Source organism: Rhinolophus hipposideros (assembly GCF_964194185.1).
Source record: "Rhinolophus hipposideros genome assembly, chromosome: 18".
Taxonomy (NCBI): Eukaryota; Metazoa; Chordata; class Mammalia; order Chiroptera; family Rhinolophidae; genus Rhinolophus; species Rhinolophus hipposideros.
The window spans coordinates 6,084,266-6,099,386 of record NC_138064.1 but is presented as its reverse complement, the minus strand read 5'-3'; positions in this window follow the sequence as shown (position 1 = coordinate 6,099,386).

Genomic DNA, 15,121 nt, shown 5'->3' with positions numbered 1-15,121 from the left:
GTGGCCCTTTGTCAGCACAACTCCAGATTCCTAGAGTTTGAGATGATTTGTTAGTATTCTGCTGCTTCCCTGAATGTGTTGTCATCCAACAGACCAAGCCTAATGTGGCAAAGCATGACAATCTGCGGCATTTGAATACTAAGCCAGATGTGGCAGAATATCCTCTGCCCCTTGACAGATCATCTGTGTCTTCTCCAGGAAACCCCAGACTATGTGAGTGGGGGCCACTGAAGCATGTCCCCCTCTTTCTCTCTTTAAGCAGGCACGTATCAAAACAACACCGTCTGTAGCACCCCTCATTTTCCTCAGCCACGATACCTCACGTGTGGGATAACTAGGTGTCTTAATGTTCCAGGACAGTGAGGCCTGGGATACCTGGCAACACAGTTTGCACAAGGGGCCCACACATGCTTTGGACCGAAGGGGAAGAATGACGATGGCTAAACAGGGAAGCTGTGAGGATTGGAGATTAAAGCAAAGCCTGGCCAGAAGGGTCTGGGAGCCACACGGCTCTCTGAAGGAATCATGAGCTTCTCAGATGAAAAGTGAGCTTCTCACAGTATCTTTCAGGGAACACCGACACTGTTTCTCTCATCAGCCACTTTGGCTGTATTTCCACATTCTAGACTCCATGGGCATGGTGGGAGCATTTTCCTGTTGTTTGCAGAAAGAAATAAGGAGTTATTTTTCTAATATGAACAGAATAACTCCGTGCAATTCATTCCCCTGCCTTCCTTTTATGCAGCAAGACTGATATTTGCCATCATACGTCCATGGGCTCTGATATCCCTCACTGCTCTGTTGAATATCTCACTGTAGGTGCTGATAAAATCCATTGTAAAAGACAGAAAGACAATCTTATGAAAAGAAACAGAAATTATCCTGAGTACCACAGACCGGATAAAAGGTGGAGGCATATATTACACGTTGCCCTGCATTTGAATCGCTAGACTCCCAAAGGTCCAGAGCTAAAAGTTGTATCTGTATTTATGTAACTGGGGAATGTTCCTGGCATAAGGCATCAACGACGAGGAGATAACAGGCTACATTACGAAAGTGAGAGCATCTCCTAGAAGACTGGCAGGAATGGTAATGGAGCAGTGCACCGTGCAGACAAAAATCAACACTGCCAACTGAGACCAGTATTGGATTCTCTTTGGAAACAGGGATGTTCTTGGTAAACTGCAATTGCGCTAGTTTTGCTATTTGTCCAAAATCACACGGCAGAGCAGAGTACCTGCTAGACGGAACCTGACTATTGCAGGGTCTCACTAAGGCAGGCCCTGTCCTTCCTGGGCGCGTGCCGTGCTTACTCCCAGCTCTTGGCCTCTGCCGAATTTCTTTTCCTGCAATTCTTTCCCAGCCCATCCTCCCATGCAGATACCATCCATCCTTCACAGTATGAGGCAGTGGTAGTTACACAGTACTTCCTGTGCCCCAACAGTAACTTAAATACACACACATACTCATATATTTAATATATACACACATATATATGTATATAATACATATGTGTCTATATGTACACATATCTATTTGTGTGTATGTGTGTATGTTTATCATCCACCTTAATTCTGATCACAACTCTATGGGGTAGATAGGATTATTATTTTCAATTTGCAAATAATTAAATTGGTGCCCTAGAAATCCAGCAGCTGTCCAAGGCCATTCAGTTAGTGAATGGAGAAATCCAAATTTGAATCTAATCTCGCTATACCAGCCCATGCTCTAACCATTATGCTGCCCTGCTTCCGGTAACAGACCAAATGTCCTCACATGTTCCATAAAGCCTTCACCGTCAAGTTCCATCCACATTCGTATGCTGTCTTTCAATTCCAATTGCACACATTGTTGGCAACATTCATTCCAGTGCTTAATCTTATACTGTATAAGATGATTATCTAAGGTATGTATTAAATCGAACGTTTTCCCATAACGTTACACAGTTAAGATATATATATGTATAAATATATATATATGTATAAATATATATATGTATATATATATGTATATATATGTGTGTATATACATATATATGTGTATATATATATATATATATAGATATATATATATAGAATATATATAATCTGTTACTGTATTTCCGGTACTGTAGAGGCTTGATATTACATATTCAATTATACCTAGTAATTGAATTAAATAAGCCAGTTAATATAGATGCAATAAAATGAGAAAACTGGAAAAAGACTGCATTCATCATTGTGAGATCCATTTTCCTAAGTATGACTGAATCACGGCCATGGAAACTTCCCCACAGCTCTACGGTCTCCTTTAGAGTGTCAAGCTGATGTGCACACTGTAGAAATCCAGCTCTGTTGTGTAGTCAGGGCGAGCAGAGTACATTCCCGAACAGCAATTCAATGGTGAATAGGTCAGAGGGCTGTCAAGTAAGACAGTAAAGTGACGTGCTGAAAATAAGCCAGAAGCAGTACAAAAATCAATACAGACATCTGAGAAATAGCTGGGGTTGACCCGACTTTCTGGGCAGGTCTGCCAGGAAGATGTGCTTAGTTTACCCATAAACCAACCACTAGTCCAGAGACCAAACAGCAAAGATGTAAGTGGCATTAGGGTCCCTTTACGGAGGCTCTAAGGAGACCTGACAAGATAAACACTCATGTATAATTGACACTTCTGAGTACTCTGGTCATCAGTGAGCCGGCAGACTACTTCTGAGCCTCCTGGGGAGTACCCTGGACATGGAACAAATAAGAGTAAGATGACTATTCCTGACAATGCTCCATGGTCCATGGAGGAAGATGGACTCAGAGAAAACTCTCGCCTGGCCATCACTTACAGATGTGAGAATTTGTATGTTATCCAACCACTGTCTTGACTGCAAATTAGCACATAGTAAAAATAAGTCATATCATATTAGCTATTTTAAATAAAGTGATGAATATAAGTGCATGTGTGTTTCTTAGCACAGTGTCTGGCTATTATAAAGATGTGCTCAATAATGAAGAGAATATCATGAGAGGGAAGGATGTATGTGGTTGAGGTGGGCAGTAATAGTGTAGAAAACCACGCATTTAGTCAATAAATGTTTACTAAGAACTACTTTAATAGGTACTGAGTATAGAACTCTAAACAAAATCAACTTGAGCCTTACTTATATGGAACTTAAAATCTAGGGAAGGAGACAGACCCTAAAAATTAAAATAAACGAAAAGTATAGTTGTAAGTTATGAAAAAGGATATGCAGGAAAGTTAGAGAGCTGAGAGCAAGAATAATGGAAGAAGACCTATTTTAAATTGCTAGAGACAATTTTGTTGAGGGAGTAACATATAAGCTGAAACTTTAAAAATGAAGAAAACATCTTTCTTCATCTTTAACGAGGACAACGGGATGGAGTGTGGAAGCTGTCCAGGCAGAAGAAGTCTTTCTGCTTAACGTCCTAAGGAAGAAAAAATCTTGATCTTTCAGCTGAATGAAAGAAGGCTAAAATGATGGGGCAGCAGTGGAGAGGGAAGGACCCACGGAAAGGATAGAGGCAGAACAGGTACGTGCAAGTTGACTCAGAGATTCCTAGGCTACATTGAGGGGTTTGGATTTAGTTGTCAGGGCAATGGGAGGTTATTGAAAAGATCCGATTAAGGTTGTCCACTTTATGGGAAATGGAACAAGGATGAAATCATTAAGACCAGTTAGGAAACCATTCTAGTAGTCCAAGCTAGAGATGATAGTGGCTTGGGCATGGGCAGAAGTGATGGGTCAGAAGAGAGGCAGAAGTATTGAGATATATCTCAGAGGCAGTATCTGTAGGACACAGACACACAGACACACACACACATTTGACATAAAAAGGGATGTACCGTGTTTCCCTGAAAATAAGACCTAGGTTTTTTTGGAGCAAAAATTAGTATAAGACCCAGGTTTATTTTACTATAATATAAGACCAGGTCTTTATAATATAATATAATTAATATAATATAATAATATATAATATAATATAATATAATATAATATAATATAATATAATATAATATAATATAATATAATACCGGGTCTTATATTAATCTTTGCTCCAAAAGATGCATTAGAGCTGATTATCTGGCTAGGTCTTATTTTGGGGGAAACACGGCAGATTGATGATCCCGCTAAAATACATGTTAATTTTAAATAGTATAATATAAAGGTAGCTTGTAATGTACTTTTGAACTGTAGTCCATGTATTTAAAGGTTGTATCAATTCCAAGATGCCATTTAAAACAAAATCTGTCTCTCTGAAATCAGGATTATCTATAATTGAGGATAGATGAAAGGAAATGCCCTGTTTGTCATGTGTGTGTGTTTTTTTCCACACAGCATGAGAAATTCCCATGTTTTAAATTTATAACATTTGTCCATGTGTTATTTTAAATTTATCCAATGAAAACTTCTTTCAAAGAAATCTTCAGGCTCAAGCCAAAATAGGACCCTAAAGCTGTGAAATTCAGAGTTCTCGACATCAAAGCCCACGGCAGGGCACGGTGAGAAATGTTATATGCCCAGTGTTTCTGCTATAAATGAATTCCCATCAGCTGAGAAAGCAGAAGACAGCTGACAACAAAAATGTAGTGGAGCCCATAAACACAAGGTCATTATTTCCTGTTACAAAATTATTCAGCAAGGGGCACACTTTCAAAACATTTATGGGAATTAGGCAGCCGAATCCCCTTGTGATGTTTTGAAATTTCACCCACAAGAGTTTAACAGTATTCAGGACAACACTGTAATTATTTTCTGCCTGACTTCAATCCACATTTTAGCTTTTAACAACAGTGTATTTTGTATCATGATTAACAATTGCCCGTGGACTAGTTAGGAGACAACTCACGAGTCCTGTTCATGTCAATCTTGTTCTTTGGCTAGACCATCAGAGGGCACAGCCTTGCTGAGTTTGTGTGAGGTTTTCTAGAACTGCGGCCTGGGAGCTTTCATCCATGCATCTCACTGAAGAAGTCACTACTCTACACCGTCAGAGCACTGGGCGGCTGCTGGGTCGCTGCAGCTGACAGACCCATCTGGCTTATAACCGGCACAGAGAGAGAATCCATTTTGAGCAAATGGACCACGTGATCCAGGTGGCAATGAGCTAGAGTGGCAATTCAGGGCCAGCCAAGCATACAGACTGAAGACACTGTCTCTTTACTAGGATTTGAAATAACCTTACAGAATCCACTCCAGGCTTTGTTCTCCAGCATCTGTTCTCATTGTCTGATACTAATATACTTGGTCTACATGGCAGCATGTTTCCTTTGACGTACATTACTAAACACTTCACCAAAGTGCATGTTTCTTAGGGACCATTATCTTTAGGTGCCTAGGTCCTTTCTAAACCGTACAACCAGCCCCACACAGAGGTATGTCCGACGTCCTTGAGTGGTCCACAGAGACTATGCTGAATTCTTATCCACAGTCACTTGCTCTCTGCTCTCATCCTTCTTTTTTAATCTCCTGATTTCCGTTTACATTTTCCTTCTAGATCTGGGTTTACATAAGAACAACTACAAAGAGGGCTTTAACATCTAGCAATAATTATACTGAGTTACTCGTATCAGATAGTAAGTACTTTGGCCGTAGTCTGGCCATGAAGGAATAAGACAGTGTTTGGGTGTAAACTGAGGAATGTAGTACAAGAAGGAAAGTTGCTAACAGGAAATGGTAGGGCGCTCAGAAGCAGGAAACAGGGGGAGTCATGGACAAGGGTAGTAGAAGGGGCAGGTAGGAGTTTTAACATAGGCGTGGAGTGGCTGACTCCAGGCAGGGTTGTTTAATTCAGGAAGTGGTTAGGGGGCCGTGGAGGTTAGCTTTCCTTGTATCACCATTTAGTTAATCCTTCGCGCTACAGAAGTATTTACTGAAGTCCTATAAATACATGGATGAAATCGAAGAATGTTTGCCGTGTCTTTTAAAGTGTTATCTGGGTCATAAATCTCATGTGCTGTGTTATGAAAATGGGGTTCCCTGGACTGATAGAACTGGGAAATGCTGTTCCATCAATCCTCCTTAAAGATTCATTTGACACTGTAGCAAATTAGAGGCCTTGAGATGTCTCGATTAAAAAAAAAATGATTTGACTTGTTCAAGCTTTCTGTTTCCAAATAAAAAAATTGACTTTGAGGAACATAGTTAAAGAAATTGTTTACGCAATTTAAGAAAGCAAAAAATAGCCTTGATGAGTAGGTGCTCAAGTAATGTAAACCAGAGGTTTCCAAATTTTGAGTTCTCAGTTCTAATAAACCATTATATTTATATAGATCATATACATATAAATATATCTGGATATATTACATACATTATTAAACACACACACAACACACACACACACATACACACAAATAGAAAGCCAGAAGATGACAGAAATGAAAATATTTAAAGTATGTTTACTTTATCTTTGGCTATTCAAAAACATTTTTCTCTTGCCACAATATTTTAATTTGTGACACTTTTTTAGTGAAAAATGTGAATAATTTACTTTTTAGACTATTGAAATTCATGGTTTAAATCCTGGTTTAAAATTTGTGCTACATAAGTGAAAGGAGGGGTTCTAAGTGGAGTTTATTTCCATATTAGATTTAAATGACTGTCATATATAAAAAAAGGTACCTCAATTTTTTACAAAATACAAATGGACAATGGATTCAATTCCATTAACTAATAGCTCATAGTATAATATACATCCATGGGATTACCTCGCAATGGTGGACAGGGACCCAGATTTTAAGTAACCACTCCAGTGATTTACCTAATTTGGACTTCTTGTCAAATCTGGTAGTATCACCATCTATCCTTTCATCCTCCAGTCGATTGTCTTGCTCACCACCTGGTTACATGCTGCCAATTTGGGGGTCCACTTGTTCATACCTCTGAGAATTTCAGCTTCAATTCTAAGCTAGGGAAGGCCTGTTCCCCTTCTTGGGGGAATGCTGTTTTTTAGCACATGGAGAAATGAAGCCACAAATGAAAATTCCTTAGCCACGGGGACTATTTCAGGCGTGTTTTAAAATCCCTTAGACAACTAGTACTCTGAGCTTATTTTTCAACAGAGTTTAGCAGAGAAAGGTTTCTGGAGGGAATAATTTTGGACCTGGATGTGCAACCAGATAAAATGACAAAGGTTTTCAGAAAGAAAAGGAACAATATTCCAGCAGAGAGGGGCTATCAGAGCCATTTTATTTTCTATGACAATAACTTTAGGGGATATTATTACTTATAATTGTGAGTGTGTGTGTGTGTGTGTGTGTGTGTGCACACATGCATGATGTTTTACTAGAGCAGGGCATGTGCAGAAGTTAGAAATCAGATATGTAATAAACTTGCCCAGATTTCTAGTTTTATGATCATCATCAAGTCTATTAAATTAATCACATTAAAATGTGTAGCTTCTTTCATTGCTATCACCCTGATATTCTCAAAAGTAGCTCTGGGATACGCACATCTTCCCATGTGACATGTTTCTCTCTACCCACCAATGATGCAAGGATGGCTGTGCCCAGGCGCCCCTGTGCTGTTTTCAGCACCGACTTCCTATACAAGGGTGTCCTTCCTCTTCACTTGGAAATCCTCTCTTCCTGCCCCATTTGCCCATGTTCACCTCAAACACCAGTGTTCACAGCCAGGGGCCAGAGCTATGATTCTCCCGCCAACCTCAGCAGTGTGGCCCACGATAGCACATGCAGTTAGGAGATCTGGATTGTTCTCTAAACTCTTAGAATTCTCTGTGGACATGACAGACACACCCTAAGTTAATTCTCAATGATTCACACCTTTGTTTCATTCCCTTCCCTTGGGTGGGTGTGGGGAGGGGGAACCAGTGACTTGCTTCTAACCAAGTCAACAAAGCAAAGATGATGGAATGTCACAACCATAATTACATTTCATCCCTTAAAAGTCTATTTTATCCGACTGGAGAGAGACTTTTCTGCCTTGCTGGACTGATAAGTAAGCCACCATGTTGTGAGAGGGCTGTTTGGCATGGAACTGTGTGCAATGTGCCGGGTCTGAGAACAACTTCTGGCTCACAGCCACCAAGAGAATCAGGGACGTCAGGCCTACAACCATAAGGAAATGCATTCTTCAAGCAGCCCGAGGAACCTTGGAAATGTACCTTTCCCCAGTCAAGCCTCCACAGGAGAACCGAGCCCTGGAGGACATCTTGATGGCTTCCTTACGGAGGGAGAGCCCGGCTCAGCCCTGCGTCCGACCTACAGAAATTGTGAAGTGGTGACTCTGCCACAGTTGTGGTCATTTGTTATGTAACTATAGAAACTAGAGAGTGGAAAAGTAGCCAGCTTTTTATTTTTTAAATGTCTATAAACCAGTTTTTGATAGATACATTAAGGGGCATGAAATAGGTCATTATTTATTAATCTTTGATTCCAACTCTTGCCTCCATTTGATAAAATTGTACATTGTTCTGAAGATCGTGCCATTTCCCCCACCTCTGTAAAGAGGTCACGCCTTCTAGTTTGTGGAATCATCAGTAAAATCACTGTACAACTAAACGTTGGCTTCACTCCACTAGCCTTGTAGTTCCAGACAGTTCTATTGTCTAAGCTTGAATGATAAAAATAATGGCAGAGAACTTACGACCTGAAATAAGCTTTTCCCAAGCTGCATGTGTGTGTTTCCACCTCTCACCCTGATGTGGACTCGTGCTCATTAAGAGTCACTGGATTAGTGGAGCCCAAGGGTTCTTTCCAACACTAACTCTCTGTGATTTTGTGGTTTAAATTCATTCTGACCCATGTAATACCGAAACAAACAGAGCTCTAGGGTACTCAGCTCCCCAGTCACCTTGCTTGTTTTCACACCACGTGCTCTCCAGAAAGGAAAGGATGTTTTATATTCCTGACGTGGTTACTTCCATCATAATCATCAATCGGTGAAGCACACCTATCAGAGTCTATTCAGGTTTAAGTCTAAACTCTAGTTGTGGAATGAGGTATCCTGAAGAAAGGAGTGAGGAAGACAACTTGTGGCCTCTCTGAAATCACAGCTCAAAGGAGTGGTCGATCCCATCAGCACATTGACCCAACCCTTAGGCTCTTCCTACTATTGTTGGACTCTTTTCCTGCTATCTGGGGCATCTTCCAAACTCTACTTCTTCAAGAACCTGCACCATTAGGTGATCAATTAAACACGCAGGGGTAACTCCGAGTTTTCCTATATAGCTGTCCCCGGCGGTGCATAAATGAGGTTTGCCCCACTTTGAGGCATACTTAGTGTCAGAGATTGCCTCTTTTAATGATATATTTTATTTAGAGATTAATGTGTATCATCTACACATAAGTCGGTCCTCGATTATTGGAGAAGAACTAGAAAGTGAAATCAACCAAGAATCAATATGCTTAGTAATTATCCTGGCATTTTCAAAGTCCATATTTTAAAATTAACAAAAATTATGTTGATAAACTTGGAGGTAGTCTACATCATCCCTCCTGGATTTGATTCCTGGCACAGCTTCTTGTCAGTTAAACAGCCTAGAGCAAACAATTGCATAGCTATGCACTCATGGTGAAATTAGAAATTTAGGACTGTAACAGAGAATGTTTTATTAGTAGTTGGTGAGAAGAGATATTTACATTACTATGAAAAAAAGAAAGTCCAACAATAAGGCCTAGGCTCCCAGTGGGAAAAGGACACCACTTTGTATAGTCAGGAGGCAGGATGGGGGCGAGGGGGGTGGGCTCGACCGAATAATACCCTGGTTCAAACTTATCAAGAGAAGAGGTGAGTCCAACAAGGCTGTGAGTGAAAGAGCCCAACTCTCCTGTCTTTTCAGTGATACGTTTACTAGAATGAATATTGCTCAATTTTTTTTCAGTATTGGTGGCTTTTCTTCCGGAAACTTTAAAGCAGCGCTCAGTTCTACAATAAGGTTTATGGGAAAAGAAAACGAAGATATGCCATAAAAACTAACATCTGATTTATATAATGCCTACATATCATCAGGGTGTTGTGAGAGTTAATCCCAATAGTGTAAACTGCCTAGCACAGTACCTGACACATGTGCTTTCAACCAATGGCAACTGTCTTACCTGGTACGTCACCACCTTTGTTGTAGGAAGATGAGAAAAACCCTTGTGCAATGATAATTTCCTTGAAAATATATAGTAACGTATAAGTACTATTGATATATCACAACAATTAAATTAAAAATTGCAAGCAAAAGTAATATATTCAGCAACACATATTTAAGTGAAAAGTACAGGAGCCCTTTAGGAATGAGACAGAAAATTAAAGGATAGGAATCGTTAATAAAAGAAAGATCAAATGATCCCCCAAGAATATGTAGGAAAGGGCAGAATTTCATACTAAGAATCAAGTAGGACACTGTGGATCGTTAGTGAACAGAACCTTAATAATTTTCATCATAAGAAGTAAAGTTGAGTTATTGGTTTCTAAGTTTTCCCTAGCTTCTGAATGACTTACTATTTATCACATCAATACTTTCTAAAGAAAACTTCCCAATGATAAAATATGCCACAGCAGGTTGAAAAATGTCCGCATCTGGCATCACAGTTGGAGCCCATTTTAATGCCAAGCCATGGACCTGATAAAGGAGAGTTTGCTGAATCATGATAAAGTATTTACATAGAGAATAGCCACCAGGAAGGTAAAATGATAAAGTGTTTACATAGAGAATAGCCACCAGGAAGGTAAAGTTTTAAAACTCTTATACAATGCTGGTAGGAGTAAAATTTGTTCAAGTACTTTGGAAACCCTTTTTGGGGCTATCTGCTCACATTAATTGCAAGTTGATCCTATGAGCCAGCAGTTCCATTTTTAAGTCTGTGCCCTAGAAATGCATACACGAGCTCCAAGAGACCCACGTGAGAATATTCTTAGAGTCACTATTACAAAAAACAAAAAACAAACAAACAAACAAGCAAAAAACAGGAAACAATCTAAATGTCTCTTAACAGTAAAATAGATAAGTTAATTGTGGTATATTTATACAATAAAATACTATATAGAGATGAAAACATGCAAACTACAGCTGATTTCACAAACACAATATGGAATGAAACAATGGATGTTACAATTCCATTTGTATAAACTTCCAAGACCTCAAAAGTGGTCTGTGGTTTGAAATCAGGATAATTGTCAGTAGGGAGAAAGATACGTAATGATTAGGGAAACATATCTGTATGCTTACAAACTTTGGGATAACAGAATGGTGGCTGCAATTGTGATTGAGACCCAACTGGTTAAAGTATTTATGCTCAACAATGCAGTGTAAACAGTTTTGATAAAGGATGATTCAGGAAAGACTAAATGTTATGTGTATGTGCCTACACTGTGAGAGGTTTACTAAAACTGGTCATTGGAAGCAGATACATATGATGTGTTTACATAGACTCTTGTCTTAGTGAGGATTCTCCGGAGAAACAGAACCAATAGCCTGCGTGTATATGTACAGTCAGAGGTTCATTATAAGAAAGTGGATCACATGAGCACAGAGGCTGGCAACTTGCAGTGTGGGGTGGCAGGTTGGAGACACAGGAGAGCCAGTGGTGCACATGAAGTCTGAAGACAGTCAGCAGAAGAACTCCTTCTTGCTCTGGGAAGAGAGTTTTTTTGTTCTCATCAGACCTTCAAGTGATTGGACATGGCCCACCCACATTATGAAGAGCAATCTGCTTTGCTCATGGTTCACTTATTTCAATGTTATTCTCATCTAAAAACACCCTCCAAGTTGATGCAAAAAAAAAATTAACCGTCACGACTCCCTACACTTAACTACAAAGAACCTAATGGATGTTTGGATCATTAATTTCTAATTCCTACCCACTGGTTTTATATTTGGATAGATTTGACTAAAACAATGTGCTTCGCTTGTCCCTAGTTTTGTCATCCTAGTTTTGCTTCATCTTTCTACATCTTTTATGAGCATTGAAATTTCACTTCCTTGTACGCTGTGCTATATTAATTGCAAAGAATACGTCTACAATTATGAGGTTCACACATTATTTATAGTCTTCATCAGCCATGTATTTTTAAATGTCCTGGGCGATCCCTGCTCTTACATTTATGACACAGAACTGTGACATGCTACCAATGACAGAAGATCTCCAGTGCTCTGTAAAAGATGCCCGCTACAGTTTCTCACTATGGCTTTTCTTTCTGCCTTTGTGTTGTGGTCATGATAGAGATTAACTGTCTTAGTGTGTGTTGCTGCTGGATGGAAAGAGAATAACTTATCTAAGGTGCCTTAGGACTCCACAGCCACTGTCCTCTCTTTGCTTCTGTACTCTCCAGAGCACTGAGAATTTTGTTCCAGCGGAAAATTCGGTTGTGGTTCTAATAAGAGCAGTCACGCCAACCTGAACTCATTTCCTTTATGGCATGGATTTACTAGCTTGGCAAATCAAGGACATGTGCTACTGTGTTTCTCACAACGTCTTTGCCAACAAGAGGACAAAAGGAAGCCTAAGTGTGAGCATGAGGATAAGAAATTGAACTTGAGTGAAAAATCATGATCAAAGAGTATTGATTATGGAATTGATGTCAATCCAGAATGTAAGCTGTATGTAAGCCTACTTACTTGTTACCAGTTCTGTGACTGCTCTGCCCATGAATGGAGGAGAACCCTTTAGGATGCCCTATGCTGTTTGGATAATCAGAGACTGATGAGAGAGACCGCATGCAGAAGATAATTATTTAACAGTGTTGGGGAGACAATGACAAAGGTACATAGATGTGTGGGTACCATAGTGACACTGAGGGAGGTACTTTCACCCAAGTCCCTCTCTGGGGGAGGTGACAGGTGAGTATAATTTATGTTAAAAGAAACAACTCTGTCACCCTGCTGCCCCCAAAATCAAGGCTGATAGGAGCATGTCTGAATTGGGAAAAGACAGTGGTAATTGTCAGTGATAATATCTGGGAACAGGATTGGGGCTGTCTAAATTTCTAAATCATTAGTATTTTTCTCTTCAAGAAGCATATATGACTTTTATAACATCAAAAACATTGTTATACTTTTCAACTTTCAAAAGTAGTCTCTAACCACATATTGGATTTAAAAGAGAGCCCGCCCCCGCCCCCGCCCCCAACCAATCAAAGTGCCATAAACGGTTTGACATCTTATCTCGCTTACGTTTACATATCCCTGTGGAAAGGTGAGGATTTGCCCACAGATGCACTTCACCAATTTATCCACAGGCAATTGGTATGATTGGTCTAATTCATTTCAGAAACCAGGGAAATGTGTGGTTTTTAAAAATGGCAGCCCTGGCCATGGAACCAGTGGCGACATTTTTGAACCAAATGTTATTTTTTAATTAACCAGTGGCAAGTCCCCCCCTCTTCTTTTTCTAAGTCAGAGTGCTGTTGCAAGTCTTCAAAGCACACTGGATCCGCTTGCGACTTTTCATTTGTCTCTTCATGCTGGTAATGCTAGCTTTACTGAACCCCGCTGTAAAGCAAAATGATTTGATTCAAAGAAATGCGTCCTTTTCACCAGTATTGTGTAACACCAGTTACACCAGTATTGTTTACAGTTCTCCTTCTCTTCATAATACTGATTGTGTTTTTTTGCTTGGGTTCACTAGATTAGCACCAAGGGGGAAAATAGATTTGTCAGATATATGGGTAATGACTGATGACAATCAAGTTTGGCTCCCAGAATTGTAAGAGATCCCATTTCTGTTGTTTTTAATCACCAACTTTGTGATGATTTGTTACGATAGCCCTAGAAAACTAATAGAGGTTTGAGGACCAGCAAGTGGGGTGCTTTAGGTAACAAATACCTAAAATTGTAGAAGTTGCTTTTGAATTGGATAATGGGAGAGGCTGGAAGAAGTTTGATGCACATGATAGGGAAAGCTCAGATTGTATGGAAGAGATGGGTGGTAGAAATATAGACATTCAACATGATATTGGTGAGGGCTCAAAGGAAGTGGAGAGTACAGTAGAGCACACTTCTGTTGTCTTAAAGAATACATATGTTGTCATGAGTAGAATGCTAATAAAAATATGAATGTTAAAAATACTTCTGGTCATGTCACAAAAGGAAAGGAAGGAACAGGTAATGGGAAACTGGAGGAAAGGTGATTCTTGTTCTAATGGAGCAGAGAACTTCACTGAATTAAATTCTGCTGGGCGCAAAGCAGATCTTTAAGTGATAGACTCAGATGTGTAGCTGACGAAATTCCAAACCAACTGCTGAAGGGATGGCTTGGTTTCTCCTGGTTGTTTATAGTAAAATGCAAAAGGAAAGAGAAGAATGGAAAAGGGCAATGCTAAGCAAAAAGGAAGTGGCGCTTGATGATACTTGGTGTACCCAGATTGCAAAGGACGTAAAGATTAAGGAAGCCAGTATTGGGAAAGCTTGTTCTAGAGAGAAGCCCAAGGATATGACTGGGAAACCTTTTGCAGAAGAGATTAAGTGTGTGACTCATGAGTTTAGGAGATCATTTCAGCAGACATCAGCAGCAGAGGCAGGGCTATCCTGAAAGATCTGTGGAGTAACCTCTCGTGTAAGGGTATGTATCCCTTGGACTTGGATGGTAGGCCCACACGTTTTTTGAGACTGTTATATCAGGAGAAACGCTGCCAGCCTGGACTGAAGGGTCAGAGACAGGAATAGAGGAGGCTATGTGAAGATGGATGCAGTGATTCGGGTGATGCCATTGCCCAACCAAGGAATGCCAGGAGCCTTCTGAAAGAAGCCAAATGCTCTCGTCTAGAGCCTTCAGCTGGAGCAGGGCCCGCCTGACACCTCAATTTCAGACTTCTGGTCTCCAAAACTTAAAGCATCAATTTACATTACCACGTTTGTGGGAATTTGTTCTGGCCACTCTAGGAAACTAACACATCATCTCTTACAGTAAGTGCTCTCTTAACCTTATTGACAGCTTCTACATCTTTAAGGGGAATGACTTATAACAAACATAACTTTACCAAAGGTTAATTGATCTAAACAAGAGTTTAGTTTCTATGTCATGTATCACCATTATAATGAAATTAAATTAAAGGAAATGACATGACTGGAGGACCCATTGCACTCTGTTTCTGGTTCTGCCGACGTAAATGGGAGGATCTCTCTCAGCTAAGTTCAATGTCTGGGTACCTCTAACCCAGTTCCAGGTATATTTTTACCAGTCTGGA